This window comes from Ursus maritimus, unplaced genomic scaffold, assembly GCF_017311325.1.
Source record: "Ursus maritimus isolate PB19 unplaced genomic scaffold, ASM1731132v1 scaffold_24, whole genome shotgun sequence".
In the NCBI taxonomy this organism is placed as follows: domain Eukaryota; kingdom Metazoa; phylum Chordata; class Mammalia; order Carnivora; family Ursidae; genus Ursus; species Ursus maritimus.
Window position 1 is genome coordinate 20841272 of NW_024424897.1, and position 24575 is coordinate 20865846.

The 24575-nt window shown below is 41.6% G+C and overlaps 1 long non-coding RNA gene across 3 annotated transcripts in view; it reads right to left on the reverse strand.

Moving 5' to 3' along the window:
- LOC103661961 overlaps positions 1-23255 on the reverse strand; it is an 82606-nt gene extending 59351 nt beyond the window's left edge. For all 3 annotated transcript variants that reach the window (XR_005837377.1, XR_005837378.1, XR_005837379.1), the window contains exons 1-2: positions 23147-23255; positions 19725-19949 (exon numbers count right to left, since the gene is read on the reverse strand). This is a non-coding gene — a long non-coding RNA (uncharacterized LOC103661961). The remainder of the gene's footprint in view (positions 1-19724; positions 19950-23146) is intronic.
- Between the last annotated feature and the right edge of the window lie 1320 nt (positions 23256-24575).

Sequence of the window (24575 nt, forward strand, 5' to 3'; positions counted from 1 at the left end):
CTTAGGAGTTTTACCGAAGAACTCTGAGTGTGTGTGTGTGTGTGTGTGTGTGTGTGTGTGTGTGTGTGTGTTATACCACTACATGGACTGTCCGATGCACCAAAACTTCTCTTTAAAATTTAAATTAGAAGCCATCTAATAAAATTATGAGTCACTGAATAAAAACCATATGTCAATTTATGCTAATTTTAAGTACGCATGCACAATGTAAACTCACCCATGTGACATATGTACACACATATACTAGAAGAAACTTTAACAATAACAACTATTCTTGACTGACCTTTGCATTCACGATCTCATTGAACACTGTCACAACCCTGCAAGGTATTATTATCCTCACTCCAGGCTAAGAAAATTGGGGCTAAATGAATTAACTGACCTGTGGTCATATAGCTAGAAATGGTGGAACCAGAATTTGTACCCAATGTACTTGCTCTCTTTATTGTATCATGCAGTCAAAAAATGGTTGCTGAAGAGTTCTAGAAAACCTTAATGCAGGCAACACGTTTTGATGAACTCTTGCTGATGGTCTTTATCTAAGGTGAGAGTCCAGAATGTAGTGTGAAATCTGAATGTACACTGTACTAGAATACTACAAAGGAGTCAGAAATACACACTCAGGACTAGAGACGGACAGGCTTTTATGACTAAAAGCTACCTTCCCATGTCCCAAACCTCAAAGCATTCAATCCTCTGTGTACAGAGGTCAACACCAAGGAAGGGCTTAGCAAGTTCCGAAACTAGAGGACCTCGCCCCTTAGTCTGTCCAGTTAGACCTTACACTCACTTCTATCAAAGTTATATCCCCCACACACTCAGAGAATAAGAAAAAGAAGGACAAAGAGAAGATGGTAACGATGGATGAGCCATAGTTACACAAAATATGCTCGAAAGTCATCAAATGGAAACATTTTATCCAGAGTGTCATCACAAAAACATATCGTGAAGATTCCCATTCATCATGTCCAACATTCTGGGAAGCAGTCATTTGGGGTCAACATCTAATCCCAAAACCTATACGTATATCAGTGCTTCTGAAATCTTAATATGTGTGTGTGTGTTTTTTAATCTGATGATCTTGTTAAAATTGCACATTCTGGGTTTCTAGTAGGTCTGGGTTGGAGTCCAAGATTCTGCATTACTAACAAGCTCCCAGAGATGCTGAACCTGTTGATTCAGGGACCACACTTTAAGTCGCAAGATGAGCTCAATCCATTAGCCATTGATAAATCCCCTAGAATGAACGTCCTATCCACAAGCCAGTCTCAATAGATTTAGTAGAGGTTGAACTGGATGAAAAATACAGTAGGAAAGGTGGCATCATTAGAATCCGATCGGCACCATCTTGCTCAAGGCAAGTGAGGCTTGCAAGAGTACTCACTGATTAAGAAAATCCTTGAAGAAAGGGTTTCTTGGTTCTGGTCAACAGCGGAAAACACAATAAAGTCAGGGAACCAAGGAGACTGATCACTTTGTCCCAAATTATTCCTGGCCTCATTGCATGAGTACCTGACATGAAAAGTTCACCACTAGCCAGACCCCTTGGAAAGGGTGAAAAACACCCATCAGAAGTTGTCTATCATGCTTCTCACACAGCACTAAAACGTATGCCGCTATTTACACAGGCATATTCGCCTATAAAAGTCTTCCTAGATTCTCTTCAAGGACCATTTTGTCACTCAGTGAACCAAACAATGGCTGAAGTTTTAAGCAAAACAACAATAACTCTGTGAAATTATGTCCTGTTCCACGCAAACCAGCTTGACCTGGCTGTTTTCATTATTGTTATTAATTTTACCATTCTTTGTTTTCGAGAAATCCACATATGAGTTGGAATTAAGAACCAATCAGGAGGCATTTATTAAGCTTCTAGCACATGCCTGCTATGAAGCCAGTCACTACGAGGAAGACAAAATAGGGAAGCTCATGAAGTCAGAACTTCTGAGAAGGAAATTAAAATACACAAAACCGTCCCTTTGCCCAACTGTAATGCCTGTCACCCATAATCATAGTAAGTAGTCGTAATAATTACACCTTTGTTGGTGTTTTGATAAGGAAATTGATTTGAGCTGAGAGACAAAAGAAAGCATGTCTCTCCAGTAAAGCTCTTTCTACCCTCTTGAAATTTTCTCCCACACTCAACAAAAACTTCATAAAGTCATCCGTGACCCTTCTGCCCATTTCCACCAAGTCAACTCCTATGACTGGGCCTCACACCCTTCTCAAATATCAACGCATTACCACACGGCCTTCCCCTCGTGAGGCCCAGCTTGTTTTTCCAGAGGGCGGCAGTCATTACCTGAATGGCAGGTTTGCGATGCAAGCCGCCTTCATGTAGGGCTTTGGAGGCATCACGCCTGGGTTGTCATTAGTGTCCTCTGAAAATAATAATCAGCTGGCAGACCAAAAAAGGGCATTCCAAGAAAACTCATTAATTCAAGTGTTTGGGGAAGCCGTGGAAAATCTAAATGTATTTATCTTTCAGTTATTCAAAGAAAGGTCTAGCGTACACAGAGCGATAACAGTCACCTAAAAGTTTACGAGCTATACTTGCTACAGCGCTGAGAGTTGGGAGAGGTTACACACCTACGGGCTGGCAGCTCTGAGGAGGGAGGTAGCCCCTTCCATCATTCCTGCACGGACAGCGGGCTGAGCCATGTTATGGGGACGTGGGTAATTCCATTTCTCACTCTGTCCCCTCTTCTTCCCTCTACAATGTTAGGTGGTTAGAAAGTTCTAGAAGAAGCCTCTCTACAGGAGACAAGGCATCATTATCTGTCTTCCTCCTCTGCCCCTACCTCTAATACGGATGCACGTGAGGCCAATAGCAAGAGAGGAGATGACAGTACTCAAGTCTTCTCTCTTCCACCCCAGCCACACTGTTCCTGGGCCAGTCAGAGGTCAGAGTGACCAGGACGGGATTCTGTGTCAGACCATACTGGGGCTGCCTTCGAATAGCAGATGTCTACAGTCTGTGCCCTCCCTGATCACAGGAAGCAGAAGGTAGAAATAAGCCCCCAGTGACAAGCATAGTCCTGCTGACTATTTTTACAGCAGGCAAAGTGTTAAAACCACAGCGTCCAGACAGGTGCTGCAATGTCTTCAGGCAACTGGCAGAAGGAAGCCTGCACTTCTGGGCAAGCCAGACACCCATCCGGGGTCCAGACCCTGGGCAGGCTGGGTGGGAGGGAGCCACAGGACACCTGAAGTGGGGCAATGATGGAGAGTAGGGTCAGGAGCTGAGGTCAAGGCTTTGATACACAAATATGCTCTGCCAGTTTCTTCCGGGTAGTCCTTAGAGTTCACCGCTCCCCACCTCACCCACCAGGAGCACGTAAGGGGGAGAATTCAGAGCCCACCCCCCAATCCTCTAGAAATAAAACTTTCTAAGTGGCTCTTCTATGCTTAAAAGATCCAAAAGATATCTAGAAGGCCCTCCTGTGCTTGTGTGAGTCCCACAGCAAGGGGAGGCTTGGAGGCCTCTCAGATATTCCCTTCCTGCCCTGCCCCCCAGCTTTGTGTTGATACCTCGAAGCAACCTCTGGCATTTATGTATTTCCATAAAATCGGCTTGATATAAAAGCCTCTCCTGCCTTTGGTGTCCTCTAGCTTCCCCTCTGCAGCGGCCCCAGATGAAGGTCTCTTTGCAGGGCGGGAGAGGGGTATGGAGCCACCACTATCAGAAGCCAGGAGGGGAAGGGGGAGTTTAAGAGGAGGTGAAGTGGGACTGAAACCACAGGCAGCAATTGTGTACCTCAGTTTCCCCCAACCCACTCAAACTTGAGAGAAACAGAATCATTCACAGAAAGAGTACAAAGATGGGTTTGAGATCAGGCAGTAGACACAAAAGTGCCAGCTCCTGCTCTTACAATGGTCCCTGCTCTGAGTGCTGCTCCCTCTGCAAGACGACTTGTCAGAGTTTATTTCCATATTGGCATCTGTGTCCTCAAGGCATCCAAGTATCTTGTGTATCTTTCAACAGATCGAAAGGTAGAAAGAAAAATGTTCTTGGCTCAACTCCTAGAAAAACCTTAAACCAGATTTTCCTGGGATCTTTCAGGCTAGTTAGTGCCTGTTATTTTATACTGTGGCATTTTTCTTTTAAAATATGGATTAAATGGCGTGACAAATGAAAAGATTAAAAGTTCACAAATCCAGCAGTGCTGGTTTCTAAACTGCTGCGTGATCTCCTTATAAACCTCTGTGGATTTTTATCATCTTCTCGGTTCTTCGGGGCACTGCCTTGCTTACAGGGAAAACAGAAACTCTGAGCTTTCCAAGCAGAGGAAACAACGCTGGTGAGGAATGCTTTAAGGGGGACCAGGCATCAATTCTAAACAGGAGTGGCACAAGACAGCAGACATTCTTGGATTTGATTATTCTCTTGTTACCGAAACTAATATTACAGTGTATGTTAACTAACTGGAATTTAAATTAATAGTTTTTAAAAATCCTGATTATTCTCTTGTTCATTAGAGAAGAGCTTGCACTTATAAAGAATATAAAATAACAGATATATGGAAGATTAGCCAGTTTTTAAATCTCTGTAGATGCCTATAGGTTGACCAAATTATAAATAACGTTTCATCAGGACACAGCCACACCCACTTGCTTGCACATTGTCTATGGCTTCTTCGGGCTACAGCAGCAGAGCTGAATAGTTACAACTGAGTTTCTCTGGCCCACAAAGCTTAAAATATTTTACAGAAGGAAATCTGCCAACCTTGTCTATAGACATTAGACCAGGAGAAAATGAGTTGAAATTACAGCAGAAATAGGCCCAACTATAACAACGTCTCTGCCAGGGAAAGGGGACAGACTATTATACCTTTCTGACAGTTGAGATTGCTTTTGACCTTTTGCACACTACTAAACATGAACACGGCTAAATAAAGAACACGTGAATAATTTAGGGCTGGTGTAATAACTTCAGAGATTGAAAAGTATCTGCTCTTCCCCCAGGTAATTCATGCTTAATGGCAAAAATAATATAAAGGATATATTTTGTTTTTTACTGTTAAAGTTGTAGAGTTTCCCCAATGTTTTTTCAGGATGACTGGTCAACTGTTGCTCACCAATGAACAATGCTGTTCTTTGCAAAATGCCAATTTGCACAGAGTAGGAAGGATAAGAATGGTGACTCACAAGCTTAGGTTCCCCTGGGCCCACCTCCCAGGAGCCTCGGAAAGGGGGGGGGGGGGGCTTTATTAGATAAGAAGAGCAAGAGCGCCCCCTGCTGACCAAAGAGGCAACTTAGGCCCGAACTCAATATTCTTTTTCCTCATCGGGGCTCTCAGGTTGGACAAGGATCAATATCCGCATAGCCCCGTGAGGGAATATAGGGACACCAAACGTTCACAATTCATGCCCAAGGCAACCTTAAATCTCAGTAGTTTGCATAACATGTACGGTAGCAAAAAAAAAAAAAAAAAAGACAACCAAAACAGATTGACCAGATATTCACTTCTCTTCCTTAAGCTTCCCTCTCCACTAAATATAAAAATAAAAATATACAGCCTTCTACAACAGCTCATTGAACACAAATCCCTTTAACAACAAAGAATTTAACTCCTTACTTGAAACAAATACTGGTCAAGGGTTTTGTTCGAAATAGGCCAAACTATATGAAACTGCTGATATTCCACTTGTCTGACCCACAAAAATGGCAATTTCATACGATTCAGGCTGAATGTAATGAGTCCATCAAAAATTGACAAAGATACACAGTAGAGCCTGAGGGTGGGAAGTCGGGGGGCAGGCTTCCCTTCCTGACTGACACAGTGGTCGGGGGCTGGGGACACTGGACATAAACCCTCTAGCCTCACAACTCTCCCCTGGGGCATACTCGGAATTCCTCTGACCAGGAAAAAGAGAGGCTGGGATTTTAATGTATCTTTCTTGTCATTTAGGCAACTCTGCTCTCCATGATACATGAGCATTTTTTTAAAATTAGTCTTCTCTTTTTAACACAAGTGTCCTAATAAAAGAGCTTCAGGGAAGAGGAGATTTTAAAATCATGTTCTCTGCATTGCCTCACTCTCTTAGGCGCTACAGGAACGAGAATGTGGGCCAGTCGGTGACGTGAAACCGCCACTGACCACGACTGTGGGACCAAGTGGTGACTGTGCCATGCAGACCCAGCACAAGCAGACAATGCAGACAGTGCCAAAGACCAAGTGTTAAAAGGGCAGGGGCTTTGGGGCGCCTGGGTGGCTCAGTCGTTAAGCGTCTGCCTTCAGCTCAGGGCATGATCCCGGCGTTCTGGGATCAAGCCCCACATCAGGCATCTCCCTCTCCCACTCCCCCTGCTTGTGTTTCCTCTCTCACTGGCTGTCTCTCTGTCAAATAAATAAATAAAAATCTTTAAAAGGGGGGGGCAGGGGCCTCTTCTTAGAAAAAAGAGAATCTGGGAAGAAAACATTTAAAAGGTCTGAATACCAAGCAAATTAGAACATAGGCTCATTAATGCATCTGAGTCTTGCAATAAAATCAATGTGAATCTGGCTTTCTTAATCACAGTGGCCGAGACAACAGCCATTCCTGCAGGCCCATTTTTCGGGGCTCACTATTAGCTACAAAAACCGTAAGAGTTCTAGGAAGTCATCGGAGTTATCTGAAGTAAAATAACAGTGAAAGAAGAAGGGTAGAAGAGCAACGCAGTCACACAATACTCTTAAAAGAACTTGGTAGGACCCTGAAGGCAAGTTCCACGTAGTCTTATTTGAAGGATCAAGTCAGGAGAAATATGAATGCCCCTACCCAGAACTAGTTCAATATTTTGATATATTCCTTTAAATGTCCATGATGATTTAAAGCAATGGTCCCCAGGTTAAAAACACAAAGTATCATGGCTTCTGGTTTCTTAAATTTGAAATCATATGGCCAAATGCCATCCTCCAGGACAAAAACACTGAACACGGTAAAAGCCTGAATTATATCCTTAGCCTATGATATCAAGCCCCTTGGAGAGTCCAGTGTGCAGCTTAATGACGAGAACCACTGAGTTAAAGGATTTCTCGAGTCTAATTATAGTTCAGTATAAGTTTGGGAATTTTTAAGTACAAAATGAAAAAAGAAAATCCCACAGCTACACGATATATTCATTATAAGAGCAAAGCACAAAGCCAATCTCATCCAGCAGAGGGAGCAAGAGATAAATAAATATTTCTTTTAAAGTTGCAAGGTGGAGGGGGCCGCCTGGGTTGGATAAGATAAGCATCTTGATTTTGGCTCAGGTCAGGATCTCAGGGTCTTGAGAGCGAGCCCATGAGCTCCGCGCTCAACGGGGACTTTGTTTCTCTCTCTCTCCCTCAACCCCCCCCACCCCAGCTCATGTGCACACACACAAACTCTCTCTCACTCCCTTTCACTCTCTCTCTAAAATAAATAAATAAACCTTTGGGAAAAAAATAAAGTTGCAACATGGAATTTAAGACTTTGGAGCCCAAATGACTCCTTTTATCTTCAATGATACTATTTCCTGGAAAGTAAAGAAACATGGTCACAGCAACACAGAGAGTAAAATCCTACATCTCTCGACTCCGGGTTCTGTGTTCTTTCCCACGACAAAGCTAACATGAAATGATTGTTTTATGTTCATTTACCTACAGAAATATGCAATCAGAATTCCTTTACCGAATAAGGAACATAGTAAAACATGTTTTAATTGGTCCATAAAAACAGGAAGGAGTTTAAAGACAAAGAAGTGTCTTCCTCTTTAAAACAGATAAATGGAAGCCCTCATACTAATTCATTCATTCATTTATTAACTATCAACTGTGCACATACTGTGTTAGACTTTGTATCCAGACCTCACCTAAGATCTCTGCACAGCCCTGTGTGAAGCTGGGGCTATTTCAGCCCCTTCTTCAGACAGCCTACTTTGTGGGATACAGGGCTGGGTATTATTGTGCCGCGTCCTTATGTGGCTGTCAGTGTCACATTTGTGGCTGTAGGGGTACACCTTGTACATCTGTACTCACGGTGAGGAAGATGGACAGAGTACTTCCGGAGAAGCATGCCAGACCCCTGCACTTTATTACGCTTAGCCATTCAAAGCACGTTTGGTGGCCAAGATCCATTCCTCAAACCTGAAGGATCAGAAATTGTATTTTATCAGTCCACTCAAGGCTGATAAGGAGCTAAGGGAATGGAATCATATAAACCGCATTAACAAGAGAACCCCTATTCATTTACAGTGAAAGTGGTGTTGGGGTTTGACCACTATCCAGTGCACCTTGTCTCTTGATCAATGTGCCTACAAACTAGATGTCAGAAAATTGCCTGGCGATCATGGAATAAAGGCAAAGGCTGTGAATAAGCTTGAAAGGATTTTTCAAAGGAAAGTGAAAGCTGCTGCTTCAGTACCATGTAACAGTCTGTTGTGATGAGAATACCATGTCTGCCAGATGGGGCCTGCGGCACAATATTCCGCTGTCTGTGCCAGACCCCGCCTATGTGCCACTTTCGCCAGGTGCTCCCATGTCCGTCCACCTGCAAGCCCTGGGCTAGCCTCTCTGCCTAGGCTGTGACTCCCCGAGGGGAAAACACGCTTACTCATATTTGCACCTGGATGACACGAGGCTCCCAGAATTCCTAATGATCAGATGGGTGGAAGGAAAGCCAAATGGATGCGTGAATGAAAGGCAACTCAAGTTACCCAGACTCCGCCTCTATTACCAGAGTCCTAAGCTTCTGACCCTACTTGGGAGGTGTTTGGGGTCTCACTCTGAATCATTACCAGTTTGTTCTGTAGCTTTATTTTAATTTCTTTGCATTCAAATCTGTGTGTGTGTGTTACCACTGATACTACTTTTCCTCAAATGATTGTAAAGAAAAAGTGGTGTATTATCTATTCCGGTCATTTAAAATCAGTTTTTATAAAGTGAGGTCGATAGGTCTCTTTTTAAAGATAATACGGGATTACTCCACGGGCAAAGTTCACTGGCTGCCCGTATTACACAGAGGAAAAGCCAGAGTCCTCGCAGGACAAGGCCGTCTGCACACCATAGCCGTTTACCTCTGGCCTCCTTTCCCCTGGTCTCGGCCCTTCCATCCCTCAGCACCAGCTTGGGTTGTGAGGGGCCACTGCTCCAGCCACACTGGAAGGTTCCTGCCCCAGATTTCTACACAGCTCTTGTGGACATTGCTGCTATAAACATTGGGGTGCAGATGCCCCTTTGGATCACTACATTTGTATCTTTGGGGTAGATACCCAGTAGTGCAATTGCTGGGGCATAGGGTAGCTCTACTTTTAACTTTTGAGGAACCTCCATACTGTTTTCCAGAGTGGCTGCACCAGTTTACATTCCCACCAGCAGTGTAGGAGGGTTCCCCTTTTCTGAATCCTCGCCAACATCTGTTGTTTCCTGAGTTGTTAATTTCAGCCATTCTAACTGGTATGAGATTTCCCTGAGGCTGAATGATGTTGAGCATTTTTTTCATGAGTCTGTTGGCCATTTGGATGTCTTCTTTGGAGAAATGTCTGTTCATGTCTTCTGCCCATTTCTTGACTAGCGTATTTGTTTTTTGGGTGTTGAGTTTGATGAGTTCTTTATAGATTCTGGATACTAGCCCTTTATCTGATAAGTCATTTGCAAATATCTTCTCCCATTCCACAGGTTGCCTTTTAGTTTTGTTGACTGTTTACTTTGCTATGCAAAAGTGTTTTATCTTGATGAAGTCCCAGTAGTTCATTTTTGTTTTGTTTTCCCGGCCTTTGGAGACGTGTCTAGCAAGAAGTTGCTGTGGCCAAGGTCAAACAGGTTGCTGCCTGTTTTCTCCTCTAGGATTTTGATAGATTCCTATCTCACATTTAGGTCTTCCATCCATTTTTAGTTTATTTTTGTATATGGTGTAAGGAAGTGGTCCAGTTTCATTCTTCCACATGTGGCTGTCCAATTTTCCCAACCCCACTTGTTAAAGAGACTATCTTTTTTCCATTGGCTACTCTTTCCTGCTTTGTCGAAGATCAGTTGACCACAGAGTTGAGGGTCCACTTCTGGGTTCTGTATTCTGTTCCATTGATCTATGTGTCTGTTTTTGTGCCAGTACCATACTGTCTTAATGATAAGGCTTTGTAATACAGCTTGAAGTCCAGAGTCGTGATGCCTCCAGCTTTGGTTTTTCTCTTTCAACATTACTTTGGCTATTCGGGGTCTTTTCTGGTTCCATATTAATTTTAGGATTGTTTGTTTCAGCTCTGTGAAATGCCGATGGTATTTTGATAGGGATTGCACTGAATATGTAGATTGCTTTGGGTAGCATAGACATTTTTATAATATTTGTTCTTCCAATCCATGAGCATGGAATGTTTTCCCATTTCTTTGTGTCTTCCTCAATTCTTTTCATAAGTGTTCTATAGTTTTCCGAGTCCTGTCTTTTACCTCTTTGGTCAGGTTTATTCCTAGGTATCTTATGGTTTGGGGTACAACTGCAAATGGGATCAATTCCTTGATTTCTCTTTCTTCTGCTTCATTGTTAGTGTACATTAATGCAACTGACTTCTGTGCATTGATCTTATATCTTGCAGCTTTGCTGAAATCCTGTTATCAGTTCTAGCAATTTTTGGTGGAGTCTTTTGGGTTTTCTAATAGAGTACTATGTCATCTGCAAAGAGTGGAAGTTTGACTTCTTTACCAACTTGGATGCCTTTTATTTCTTTTTGTTGTCTGATTGCTGAGGCTAGGACTTCTAGTACTATGCTGAACTACGTGGTAGGAGTGGACATCCCTGTCTTGTTCCTAACCTTAGGGGAAAAGCTCTCGGTTCTTCCCCGTTGAGGATAATATTCACTGTGGGTCTTCCATATCCAGCTCCCAGGCAAGGCCAATGTTGCAGATCCATGGACCAAACTCTGAGTTTAAGGCATCACAAATTATACCAAGTGGATTAATATTAAAAATTGAATGGCTTTCTTAGGTCTCAAAGCTTTGAGTTGGCTCAAAGCATTTGATTTTGGGTCTGAGCACTAAAAGTACCAATATGCTTTTACACTTAATTTATTATTACATTTTATTATTAAAATTCTGACAAAACAGAAGCAAGTCAACCTTTTAACTTTCACCCATATACAACTTTCAACACGGATGGACCCAGCTGACTCACTAGCATTGCCCAGATGGACCTGAGCTCTGTACAAACAGTGGATGAATAATAGTAAACTTGGTGGAGATGACTGGGAGGGTGGGGCTATTTGCACATGTTGATTTAGGAACTTATCCTTTGTTCCATGGTGAATGGTGTTTTGTTATATAGTCACAGCATTTAGCCTTCATTGACATCCAGTTTTAAAGCACCATTATGTCATACATTATTGAGTCTAGTTCCCCCCAAGGCCTGGGTTATCTCTTTTTTTATTTCTTGGGCTATAAAGAGACTGTGGTGATGGGAAAGTGAAAGAGAGCATCAGCTCCTCCCAAACCCTACTTACCCTCTTACAGCTGCATACGGGTGAATATTAAGAACACACCTAGGGGAGAACAGGACAAGGTACATAAGGTGCAAGGCCTGGTGCAAAATGAAAATTCAGAACCTCTTGTTCAAAATTATTAAGAATTTCCACACTGCAACAGCAGAGCATTAAGACAAGGGCCAGACAGGGGTACCTGAGTGACTCAGTCGGTTAAGCATCTACCTTCAGCTCAGGTCATGATCTCAGGGTCCTGGGATCGAGCCCCACTTCAGCCTTCATGCTTGGCAGGGAGTCTGCTTCTCCCCCCCCCGCCTCTCTCTCCCTCTGTGCCTCCTCCCCTCCATCACACATGCGCACTTTTATGTGCACATGCGCTCTCTCTCTGTCTCAAATGATTTAATTTAATTTAACTTAAAAAAAAAAAAACAAGCACCAGACCCTCCTAATATGCCCATGAAGTCAACCCTGGCAGAAGGACTCTGACATAATGGAAAGTCCATGAATTAGGAAACTAACCAGACCCTCTCAATCCCTCCTCTCCTCTTTCTCCCTCTCAGAACATTTTATATGTCCGAAAAGAATAGCTATGATGATAATGGTAGTGTCATCATTGAATAAAAAGTTGACCCTGTCTCATCTTTGGCCCTACCCTTCATTTTTCACTAAAATATCTTAACCTTCTGACTTAGAAAAACCTAATGTGATGCCACTGATTCCAATAAGGGCTAAAATGAACCCTACCTTTGGACTGGTTCTGATAAGATAGTTTACCTAATCTCTGACAAGGAAATGTACAGCACGAATATGATCAGAGGTGAGGGAGTGTATGATCTCAAATAATCAGCTTTTCAAGTCATCAGGCAGCACATCCCAAGCGTCAGTGATTCACCAAGGATCTCATTAAAACGTAGATCCTGATTCAGGAGGTCAGTATGGGACCCAGGGCACACCTATACTGTGAGACTGAGTAGCTGAGCTCTAGAACTGTCCGTAAGGCAGCCATTAATCTCATGGACCTACTAGGGCTTGTCTAAATGAAGATATTATGCCATGAATTTTAAGTGGATAGATACCACATCTCAAAGACAGTTCAGAAAGGGGGTGCCTGGGTGGCTCAGTCGGTTAAGTGTCTGCCTTTGGCTCAGGTCATGATCCCCGGGTCCTGGGATCAAGCCCCACATCAGGCCCCCTGTTCAATGGGGAGTCTATTTCTACCTCTCCCTCTCCCTACCCGCCCCCCACCGGCTTGTGCTCTCTCTCTCCAAGTAAATAAATAAAATCTTAAAAAAAAAAAAAGACAGTTCCAAAAAAAAAAGTAGTCTCATTATTAATTTTATAGATTATATGTTTTGGATATATTGACTTAAACAATATATATTATTAAAATTAATCTCACCTTTTTTCTTTTTTTACCTTTTTAAATGTGGCCCTAGAAAATTTTAATTTGATATGTGGTTGCTGTTGAATAGCACTGTTCTAGGAGTGCCACTGGCCCTTCCCTTATCCATCCTCTCCATTTGATTGTAAACTCCCTGGGTGGGAACATGAGACCAGCCCTGGACATCATCATCCAAGGAGGGAACAACCTGATAGCTGAGTTTATCCCTCAACTTCTCACCACACTAACTTTGCTTCTCTGGTTCCCTCCACCCCAACACATGGACACACACACACGTGCGCGCACACACACACACACACCAGAGTGGAGCAGACTTGAGGACAGGACCTTGTCTTATGCATCTTTCTATCCTCAGTGCCCAGCACATGAATATCCGATGTGTTGATGCCCTATGTAAATCATTCATAGCTCTTCCCACTTACAATACTTCTGGGTCACTGTATATATTTCAAAGTTATCACGTGCTTTCTCAATTACACTTTCATCCAGAAGGTTGTCCTTCAGTGTACCTAATACTAGCCACACAGGCTCAATCAGTATCAGTGACACAATGCTACTAGCCTAGTGCACACTGAGTAGGAAATGGTAGTGGCCATTTCCTTGTTTCCATCACCAAGCTTACAATCCTTGCACGTCTACTGGGCTCCCTGCTGCTACTAGTAGCTACAACTCACCGAGTGCTTGCTATATGTCAGGTGTTGTGCTAAGCATTTCAAATACGTCACTTCATTTAATTCTCACAACAATGCCATGCTAGGTGTCATTAACCAGCCTCCACTTTACATAAGAGGAATGCGAAGCTCAGAGAGGTTAAGAACCTTACCCATGGTCACACAGTAAGTAAGTGGCAGAGAGGGGATTTAAATCTAGATCTCTGAAGTCCGTGCTTTCAACCGTTGGTATCTATAATACTAGCAGCAGGTTCTGGATCGGGGGCAGTGAAAAGGCAAAAGTGATGTTGGATGGTTTTGAATAGTGCTTTTCAATATCCACGCCAAGATGAAGATATTCTTTTAATTCTTTTTTTTAAGACTTCATTTATTTGAGAGAGAGAGAGAGAGAATGAGCATAAGCAGGGGAGGGGCAGAGGAAGAGAGAGAGGCAGACTCCCCGCTGAACAGGGAGCCCGATGCGGGGCTCAATCCCAGGATCCTAGGATCATGACCTGAGCAGAAGGCAGACACTTAACCAACTGAGTCACCCAGGGGCCCCTTCTTTAATTCTTTCACTGAGTCTATTTTTTAATGTATATGCTTCTCAATAGAAAGTTGTCATCAAACTTTCATTTCTCCAAATCAGGGAATATGTAAATCTGACATTTCCTTTATAGCAGAATGTTGTGAGCACATGTGTATACACATTTATGAATTTTTTACGATATGCATGTATACACATATGCTGTGATTCAAGTCTTAATACAGGGCACAGCAGAGCAACACTGGGCAAATAGGCTTATAAGGAAAAAGATGGAAGAATAACTCAAAATTGATTATAATGAATTGTTTTATGATGAAGGCACAAGTTCTGGAATGATCTTTGAAAGATGGATTTAAAATTTTTGAGTCTATTTCAGGTTTGCAGCCATTTTTTTTTTTCTGACTTTATTCTTTCCTCATCGAGAGAACTGGTTCATCCCAAAAGGTAGATTTTATTAGGGTAATTTTACCTTGGAGATTATCACCTGTGTATATAAATATCTTAGTATAATTTTAACGACTTATTTATTTATTTGAGAGAGAGAGAGAGCATGGGGAAAGAGGGAGAGAGAGTCTCACAACCCTGAGATCGTGACCTGAGATGAAACCAAGAGTTGGACACTTAACCGACTGAACCACCCAGGCGCTCCTCTTAGTACAATTTTATAACTCCCAAGCTATGAAATAATAAGTAAACTACTTGCTGAACCCATTTCGACAGAACTTTAAATTTTTTTTTTTTTTTTATTCAACAGAGACAGAGACAGCCAGCAAGAGAGGGAACACAAGCAGGGGGAGTGGGAGAGGAAGAAGCAGGCTCATAGCGGAGGAGCCTGATGTGGGGCTCGATCCCACAAGGCCGGGATCACGCCCTGAGCCGAAGGCAGACGCTTAACCGCTGTGCCACCCAGGCGCCCCTCGACAGAACTTTAAAAAGGACAAAGTCCTTAAAGATTTCTTATAGCTCTACCAAAAGATTTCATTCGAGTGTCCACATTAAGAACGTGGGATAAAATTTCTGGAATACTACAACGCAAAACGATGGAGACAAAGTGCAATCATTGTGACAAAGTGGATTAAGGATAGTGGCTTTAACACGAGAGCATGGCAAGCCAGGATAATTGGTTTCCATTTTAATCTATGACTAATTGATCATTGCCTCCAGGGCCAGTTTTACTGTCCGGTATTTCCATGTTAACAATGCGAAGGCCCTATGTTGGTACGAATTTGGGGTGCTGGGGCAGAGAATGGATTAGACATTAAAAACCTGACCTCTGGCTGAATGTCATACTTATGATGTTCAATAAACATAACTGGTGACTGAACACATACTACAGTAAATACCGTGCTTTTAAAAAGCCACCAGGTAAATCTTTAATAAAGCCTCCAATGACTTAGGAACAAAATGAGTCCTGCAGTAGGGAACAAAATGAATTATTGCTAGAGATCAAATTGCCCAGAAACCTCATGTGTCAACATTAATGTCAGTTCCTCTGAACCAATATATTGCTCCTTAATTACTCCAGGCTTCCAAAACCCGTAGTCCTCCTGACAGCTCATTTCACAGAGACGCATTTATTTTGAAAGAGTGTGTGTAGCTACCAGCCTGTCCACTCCATCAACATAAGACTCGGCCATAAAATCCTTTTATATTTTGCCCTGGGCAGCGATTATTAAGTATCCCTCAACGTATGTGTCAAACACATAAGAAATCGCTCCAGGCTTTTCGTTGCTTAAAAAAGTAGAAAACACCAAACAAGGAGGCCTTTGTGGAACATGAGGCATCAAAAATATTAGCAGCGTTGTGAGAGCTGAATAGTAGCAACTCATTCTTGGAAAAAAAATTGGAATAAACCAGGTCTCCACCGACACCTAGGAAGTCCCCAGAAAGGTATAAAGCCCCTGGTTAGAAGGCTAGGGACACAGCACAGGAACAAAACGCAAAACTGTAAAAGGGCTCTACTGTGGGCACTGGGTATTGTTGCTAGTGAAATCTTGTGGCGATGATAGTGGTTCTCTGCCTTCACTTTTCTAAATCAGGTTAAATGGGGCTCTTCGCAGTGGGGTTGTTTCCTCCTGACCCTCTGACGCCCCAGCAGGATTATCTAAGGATTGATTACCTTATCATATGCTAGCATCCCAACTCGACAATTAATATATAACCTGGACCCCAGAGCCTGAAGGCTGACTTAACTCATCCAATTCTTTATCTTCAGGGCCCCTCGGGTCTCCATGTTCTACTCTCCCATCCCACACTTGTTCATCTTTCTTAACCACCCACATTAAAATTAAAGTTAAAATTAAGGGGCACCTCGGTGGCTCAATCAGTCAGGCGGCTGACTCTCGATTTCGGCTCAGGTCATGATCGGGGTCCTGGAATCGAGCCCCACGTCTGGCTCCCCACTCAGTGGGGAGTCTGCCTGATGATTCCCTCTCCCTCTCCTTCTGCCCCTCCCCCCTCTAAAAATAAATAAATCTTCTTTTTAAGATTTATTTATTCATTTATTTGAGACAGAGAGTGAGCGAGAGAGCACAAGGAGAAGCAGGCTCTCTGCTGAGCAGGGAGACCGATGTGGGGCTCAATCTGGGACTCCAGGATCATGACCCGAGCCAAAGGCAGACACTTAACTGGCTGAGCTACCCAGGCACCCCTAAATAAATAAATCTTTAAAAAATTTAAAGTTAAAATTAAAATCCATGTCAGTATTTCCTGCTAGAGGCAGGAATGCTAGAGGCATTCCCTGAGAGCAATGTCTGACTAATTGATCATTGCTTCTAGGGCCAATTTTGCTATATGGTATTTCCGTTTTGACAATGCTAAGACCCTATGTCTGTGGGGCCTGGGGGGAAAAGGATCTGAATTAGAGATTAAAAACCTGACTTCTACTCAAATGCCCTATTTATTACATTCAATAAACATAACTGGAGACTGAATACACCATTCACTTATTCAACAAAGAATAATTGATTTGATTAATTTCTTTTTCTATTTTTAAAAGCCAGTTTTCATGCTTTGCCAACTGCCTAATTCACAAAATGTTGATCTTTATAGACATTTTCCTAAAACCTGTTTACAACTCCTTCCAAAATTAGATGTGGAAAAAGCTCACTCTTTCTGTCTGCCTCTCTTGCTCTCTCTTTCTCTCTCCCTTTATTTCTCTCTCTCACACTCATTTCAAGTTCTGTCGTATTCCTTACAACATATTTTCAATGTAAGCATCTAGAGCTTCTCTTTTAATCAACAATCTGCTTTCTATAGTTTTTTTTTAACTTAAATGTGTGCATATTAAAAAGTAATGACATACCCAACCAAGCTGAAATGTGAACACATATGCTGTTTGTGTTCCCAAAGACTAATTAATAATACATCTCCCCATCTGGTTTGATGTATCTATATATACTGTGCCTTGTTTGAGGAATATTCTGGGGCCAGTGATCACTGCCACATCGTAGAGCATCTACTTTAACTTTGTGCTATTAGGAGCAAATGAAGGAAGATATTGAAAGAGCAGGTCTTTAGCCCCAGGGTGGAAACTAGAACATATGGGGCATATAACTTATATTATTGGCCTCTTAAGCAATAATTCAATCGGTGAGAGTTTTGTTTATTTATCAGGGTGTTGTTTGCAAGGCAGCTTTCCTGGGCCAGGGAAATTTACTGAAAACCAATTTAGAGAGCAAACATTATGTTGATTAAGTTGACCAACTTTCTATATTTGCATTGTTGCTAGGCAACAGATGCCCCAACAATTAATCTATGAACACCCCAGCTTTTTTGTTTATAAAATAAGAGACATGAGCTACACAATTTCCAAGGTCTCTTCCAGACATGAGAGCCTACAGTTCTTTGTAATTAAAAATGTGGGGTGCCTGGGTGGCTCAGCCGTTAAGCGTCTGCCTTCTGCTCAGGTCATGATCCCAGGGTCCTGGGATGGAGGCCCACATCGGGCTCCCTGCTCAGTGGGAAGTCTGCTTCTCCCTCTCCCACTTCCCCTGCTTGTGTTCCCTCTCTCGCTGTCTCTCTGTCAAATAAATAAATAAAATCTTTTAAAAAATAAAAATAAATTAATAAAAATAATAAATTAAAAAATTAAAATGAGCACCATGAAATAAATAAATAAGCACTATGAAAAATAACAAAGTGAGTAATTGCCACTTGCTTACTTGTTTTCAAAAATACTAAGTTTGGGGCCCCTGGGTGGCTCAGTCGTTAAGCATCTGCCTTTGGCTCGGGGAGTAATCCCGGAGTCCTGGGATTGAGCCCCGCATCGGGCTCCCTGCTCCGCTGGGAGACTGCTTCTTCCTCTCCCACTTCCCCTGCTTGTGTTCCCTCTCTCGCTGGCTGTCTCTCTCTCTGTCAAATAAATAAATAAAATCTTTAAAAAAAATACTAAGTTTGGGTTGTTCAAATAACATGAAAGGACATCATAAAATTGAACCACTGATCACTTCCTCCCATAAAATAAAGTCCAAAAGGTTCAATGCTAATTGATTGTTACCACTTAGTTGCTAAGTCTAGGTCAGACTTGGATCCTTCACAAACTGTACTTAAGCACCGTAACTACTACATTTTTAACTTATCGCAATGAATGAAACGTTCAGTTGTGTGACAGTGCAGCAGAGTAGTCTGGAGAATGGAAAGGAAAAACCTTAGGGCAGCAAGGAGGCCCATGCAAAGCAGGGCTCCTCCCCATCACCTGTGGTCTCTGTGCAGAGGTTTGACTCTGGAGTTCGGAAAAGACCAAGTGAACTAGAGTTGTGGTGATAATTTGTGTATGAGGGATAATGTGAGAATCAACAAAGTGGAGTATATACCATCAGCCCAGTTCTTTCCAGATCAGAGCATTCAACAGTCATCTTCATAGAGGTCTTCCCCATGAACATCTGATAGTGCAGACACCACAAACTTGGCATGTCTGCAAATGAACACGTCATGTATTCCTTTGCGACAACCCTTCCCCGGACCCTCTCCCAGCCCTGTCCCACTGCCCCCCTCAGTAAAGGGCACCATTATCATGGCCCAGTCACCCAAGTCAGAACCCTGAGAGTCATCCTAATCTCCTACCCCACACATCCACACCCATTCATTCAACAACGGAATCAGGACCAGAGTGTATGCATGTGTACCCCAGAGAGACATGCACAGGAGAGATGAACAGGATGACCAACTGTCCTGGTTTGCCTGGAACTGTCCTGATTTTAACATTCGAAGGCTCATATCCCAGAAAACCTCTCAGTCTCGGGCAAACCAAGACAGCTGGGCACCCTGGAAAGGAAGGAGTTTGGGAACACAAAGATGTCTTCCTGGAAGGAATGACACCCATGCAAAGGCACGGAGTGGAGGAGTATCCGTGGCTTGTGTTACTGAAGGGTAGAGCTGGGGAAAGAAGGGGACTCTGGAAAGGTAGGCAGGGGTTAGACCTTAGAGAGCTATGTATTAGACTGACCATGTAAGTGCCAGGAATTTTTCAGAGAAGTGAAACAATCAGGTTTGCATTTGTAGATAGGCATCTGAGATGGACCTCTACATTTATGAACCATTGATGGCGAGAAGCAGGAGCTAAGAGGTTATTTTTAAGATGACAATAAGTTCTTAAGTGCGATTCTAAGGACAGAAACGGGAATTTGCCTAGAGGAAAAATTATTCTGTTTTTGGAGGAATTTAGTGGGGCTTTCTCTTACTTAGTCAAGCTAATATAAAATAAGTACCCACCTGCTGTCCTTGGTATAACACCAGACTTTGGTGAAATAATCCAGACACGGGGCCGATTGCCGAAAGAGGGTCATTCGGCCTATGGCTTCCCATTCAGAGACTTTGGAGGTTAAATTCCAATGTGGTGATATCTGGTTTCAGTGATCACTTCCAGGGTTGAAAGAAGACCTTCATCTCATCAGTCAAAACTGTCCCAGCACTGGATCTCACACAGCCTACAATGCACTAAAATAAGTGAGCATTTTTTATAAATCTTGTATCGGCACCAACATATTATACTTTTGTGTTGAAAATGGTAATGTGTAGGAAATAAAAATAAACATGGTGATTTTGGCTACCCCATTTGGGATTTTTTTTTTTCCATTTGTTTAATGTATCAGGAGCCTCAAAAAATATAACTGGTCCAGATGCCCCTCAAACTCTAAGAGGACTTGCAAAGGGTGTGCATACAGCCTCAGGAGGATTCTGTGACCATTACTTGCAATCCACCGCACTATCTGTATGTCTATCCCTTAATCATACATGGAACACTACACCAAAAGCTAATGATGTACTGTATGGTGACCAACATAGCATAATAAAAAAAATCATGCGTGATTTAGTTTTGCCCGTTTTTGTAAATTTTACCAATTGAATTGACTTGCATACATTATGTTGTGTCATTTCTTTCACTAGACATGCTTTTTAGATTCATCCACATCAAGAACGTACTTCCTCCATTTAAACTGCTGCATCGTATGCCATTGTGTAAATATCTGCCAATGTATTTCTTCACTCTACTGTCGATGAACATTGGGGTTGTTTCAAGAGTGTGTGTGTGTGTGTTAGTGTGAAGAACAATGCTTCTGTGCATAGTCTTGTACGGCTTTCTCTGGAATACGTACCTAGGAATGGAATTACTGGATGACAGGTAGGTGCGTGCTCACTGTTCTGAGATCAGCTCCAATTATTTTCCAAAGTAACTGTACCTATTTACACAGCCACTCCTAGTGGATAAGAATTTCCCTTATCCAACCCTCTAATTTTTTCCAGTTGGCAGGTATGAAACGGGCCATCCAGCTTTCCTCTTCTGGGCATCCATTCATATTTTTGCCCACTTTCTCACTGGGTTCTTTTTTCTCTTTCTTATTTGTAGGTATTCTTTGTATATTCTGGAAACTAATTCCTTGTCAGTTACATGTTTTATAAATAACTGCTCACTGTTTGGGGCTTTTCCCATTATAATTACGGAGTCCTTTAGTGAGCAAAAATTGTTAGGTTAATATCATAGTTTGCACTTTTTGTGTCTTGTTTAAGAAATATTCCTTTACCCTGATTCCTAAAGATATTATTCTATATTTTCATCTAAACATTGTATGGTTTTTACCTTTCACATTTGTATCTTTATTGAATCTGGAACTTACTTTTGTATATGTATTTTTTGCCTGAGAGAATTACAACTTCCATTTTTTAAATATGGAAATACTTTATTCTTTTCCACATCAGTTCACTTGTAACTATTTCATTAAGTACAGCGAGTTTTAAATACAGAGGCCATGATTTCTTTCTGAATTAACTTTGTACGGTATCTAGAACCACAATGCCCACAGACACCCACAATTCCTATATGCCATCCTCCTCAACCAATGAGAGCAATATACCCTAACGCACAGGTCTGGGCAAGACAACCCCCACACCCTGCCGGAGATGGCAGATTCTACATGTATCACATCAGGGCTGCAGCACCTTGTCCATGCTGGGGGAAAAAAGCTGAAAATCCTCTGGCTATGTAGTGCTTATAATAACTTTACAAATTACTGGCCATACTTAATATTAATCATTAACCCCCTCAGCAGAGTCTGTCTCAGAGGTCAAAAAGTACCTCCTATTAGCTATAAGCAAGTGGGGATCTAATAAATATTTATCTGTAGATGCTGTCATCCAACAACCTGGAAGAGCAGGGACTCTAAATTCTAAATGACAAGATCTGTATCTAGTCCTCAGGTATAGTTCAGAAAAATTAATTGCTATGAAATACCTGGTTCCCTCTGGTCACATTACACATTATAATAATCTACCAGAGCATAAAACTCAACATGGCAGAGGAGCTGGGAAATTCTCCTGCCCTGAAATAAACATGTGGAAATCTTCACAACGAGAACTTTTCTAGATTGGATGACTGAACTCCATAGTAACAGAATTGTTGAATCATTACGTTGTACGTCTGAAACCAATGTAACACTATATGTTAATTCTACCTCAATTAAAAATAATAGCCCTACGATATCATACTTTAAATTTGAAAGCTCAAAAAACCTACAAATACTAGCCAAAAACTGGTGGAATAACATAGTTATTTTTCCAAAAAGTTAAAAATGATGTTAATGATTTTAATGAGACTTTAACTGTTTCACTTAATCATAATTGGGCCCAGCCACAAGGAATAATTGTGCTAAAGAAGAAAAGAAAAATTATCATGTCTAATAACTGCACTGATATTCCTAGCTCTTACAAAGCTAACTCTTGATTTAAATAATGCTTCTACACACCTCGATCATATGTGTTAGTGTATTAAACTCTTAGCTGAAACTAACTCACTGCAAAACTTGTGTAATTTAAGCAGCACAATTCTCCAATGACTTTACTCAAAAGACCTCCTTCTCCCCCATTAAGCAACAACAAAAGACATTAATTTTGTGAAAACACATACATGAAAGAACACACTTCATGTGTTTATAAAGGGTCCTTCATTGAAGATTTTAGCTGTGACAGCTATTTACAAAGTAATGTAAAGCTTTGTAACAAAGAGCAAGGTCTGCTTATTACATGCTCAGTTACTGGTGGTGACACTCAGTGAGTATTGGCTGATGCGAATATGAATGGATGAAAGCATAAGTGCTATCCACATATATACCATAAAGAGCATGAAGTAGGTTTAACTCTCCCAATTTTTACTTTTATAATGTAACTAAAGCAAAGTCTAACACAAAATATTATTTTAAAGTACACCATTTATAAAGAGAGAAATAACATAGTCTTACCTTATTTTAGAAGAAAAATGTTAAAAAAAAAAAGAGTAACTAAAAAAACTCAAACTCAAAAGTAAAAAGCCATTGGTTTTTAGTAGAATGACAACAGATTGGGCCACTAAAAAAGTAAATTTCAAATTCTTCAGAAAGAATGTACAGAGATTTTGGATATAGCTTTTTTTAGATTTCTTCTTTTTTTGTTTGCTTGCTTGCTTACTTGCTTTACTCCTATACAAACCTCAATTAAAGTATCAGAATGAAAATCAATGAGGTGTTTTCTGTAACTTCTCCAAACCTTTGAAATATGTAACCTGATTAAAGAAACAATTTAAGTGTTTCAGTGAATTTTTTGGCCAGGGGGTTTGAATGAGGAAGAACAAATGAATCGATTCCATTTGGTTCGACAATGCTTACCAGAGCTCCACTGGCGAGATCACAACCCAGAGCTCACAGTGTGTCCGGATGTCTACACGCCAGCAGAGGCTTCCAGCCCAACCACAGAGGCTGGGCGTAGTCCCAAGACACTGCACACACCCTGCCTATACATTGCTCCGCTGACGCCGTGAGCCTGTGGACCCGTAGGGAAGATCGGGCTTCCATGAAAACTTCTGCCAGTGAAATCCAGTGGAGATTCTAGGAGGGAGCAGCTGTAGTTTCAGAATGGATGGAGCAAGCACTCTGTCTCACGGTGGGTACTGAGCTGACCTTATAACAGGGGAGAGAGACTTCTTCATGCACCAGGTCAGGTGCAAAGCCCCATGCTATTTATTCTGTTTTCAGGGAACAAGACCTAAAGCCAGGCAGTGACTGAAAAATTTAAACGAATTATCTGGTCTTAGAACATTAGAATTAAGGGGGGGAAATTCAAAATCATCTATCTACCGCTCAACCTAAACTCACTCAATTCACTTCCCCAAACTACATCTCCAAATGTACAAATGTTTCATTCCTTTTTAAATACTTGAGGTTTTGTGTTTGTACAAAATATGTTAATAGTTTTATAAAATATAACTTCTAAACAGGGAAAAACTTAAAAACAAAAAAAAGCACAAAACAGAGATTCTGGAGAGTGATTACCCATATTTATAAACCGCTGTTCTTATGCAAATCAAAACCACAAGGAGATATTACCTCATTGTGTTAGAGTGGTCATCATCAAAAACACAAGAGAGAACAAATATTGGTGAGGAGAAAGGGGAACCCTTGTGCACTACTGGTGGGAATGCAAAGGGGGACAGCCACTATGGAAAATAATATGGAGGTTCCTTAAAAATTAAATATAGAATTACCATATGATCCAGCAATCCCACATCTAGGTATATCTCCAAAGGAGATAAAATCACTATCTCAAAGGTACCTGCACTCCTATGTTCATTGAGGCATTACTCACAATAGCCAAGATATAGAAACAACCTCACGGTCCACAAAAGGACGAAAGGATAAAGATCTCACACACACACACACACACACACACACACACTATTATTCAGTCATGAAAAAGAAGGGAACCCTGTCATTTGCAACAACATAGATAGCTCCCCGGGGGCATTAGGCTATGTGAAATAAACCAGACAGAAAAAGACAAATACTGCATGATATCACTTTCATGTGGAATCTTAAGATAAGAAAAAATGTCAGACTCATAGAAACAGCGGTTGCCAGGGCCTGGGGGGTAGTAGAAATAGGGAGAGGTAAAAGGATACAAACTTTCAGCTTTAAGATGAATAAGGTCTGAGGATCTAATGTAAAATATGGGAACTATAGCTGATAGTGCTGTACTGTACACTAGGAATTTACTAAAAGAATAGAACTCAAATGTTCTCACCAGAAAGAAAAGTATAAA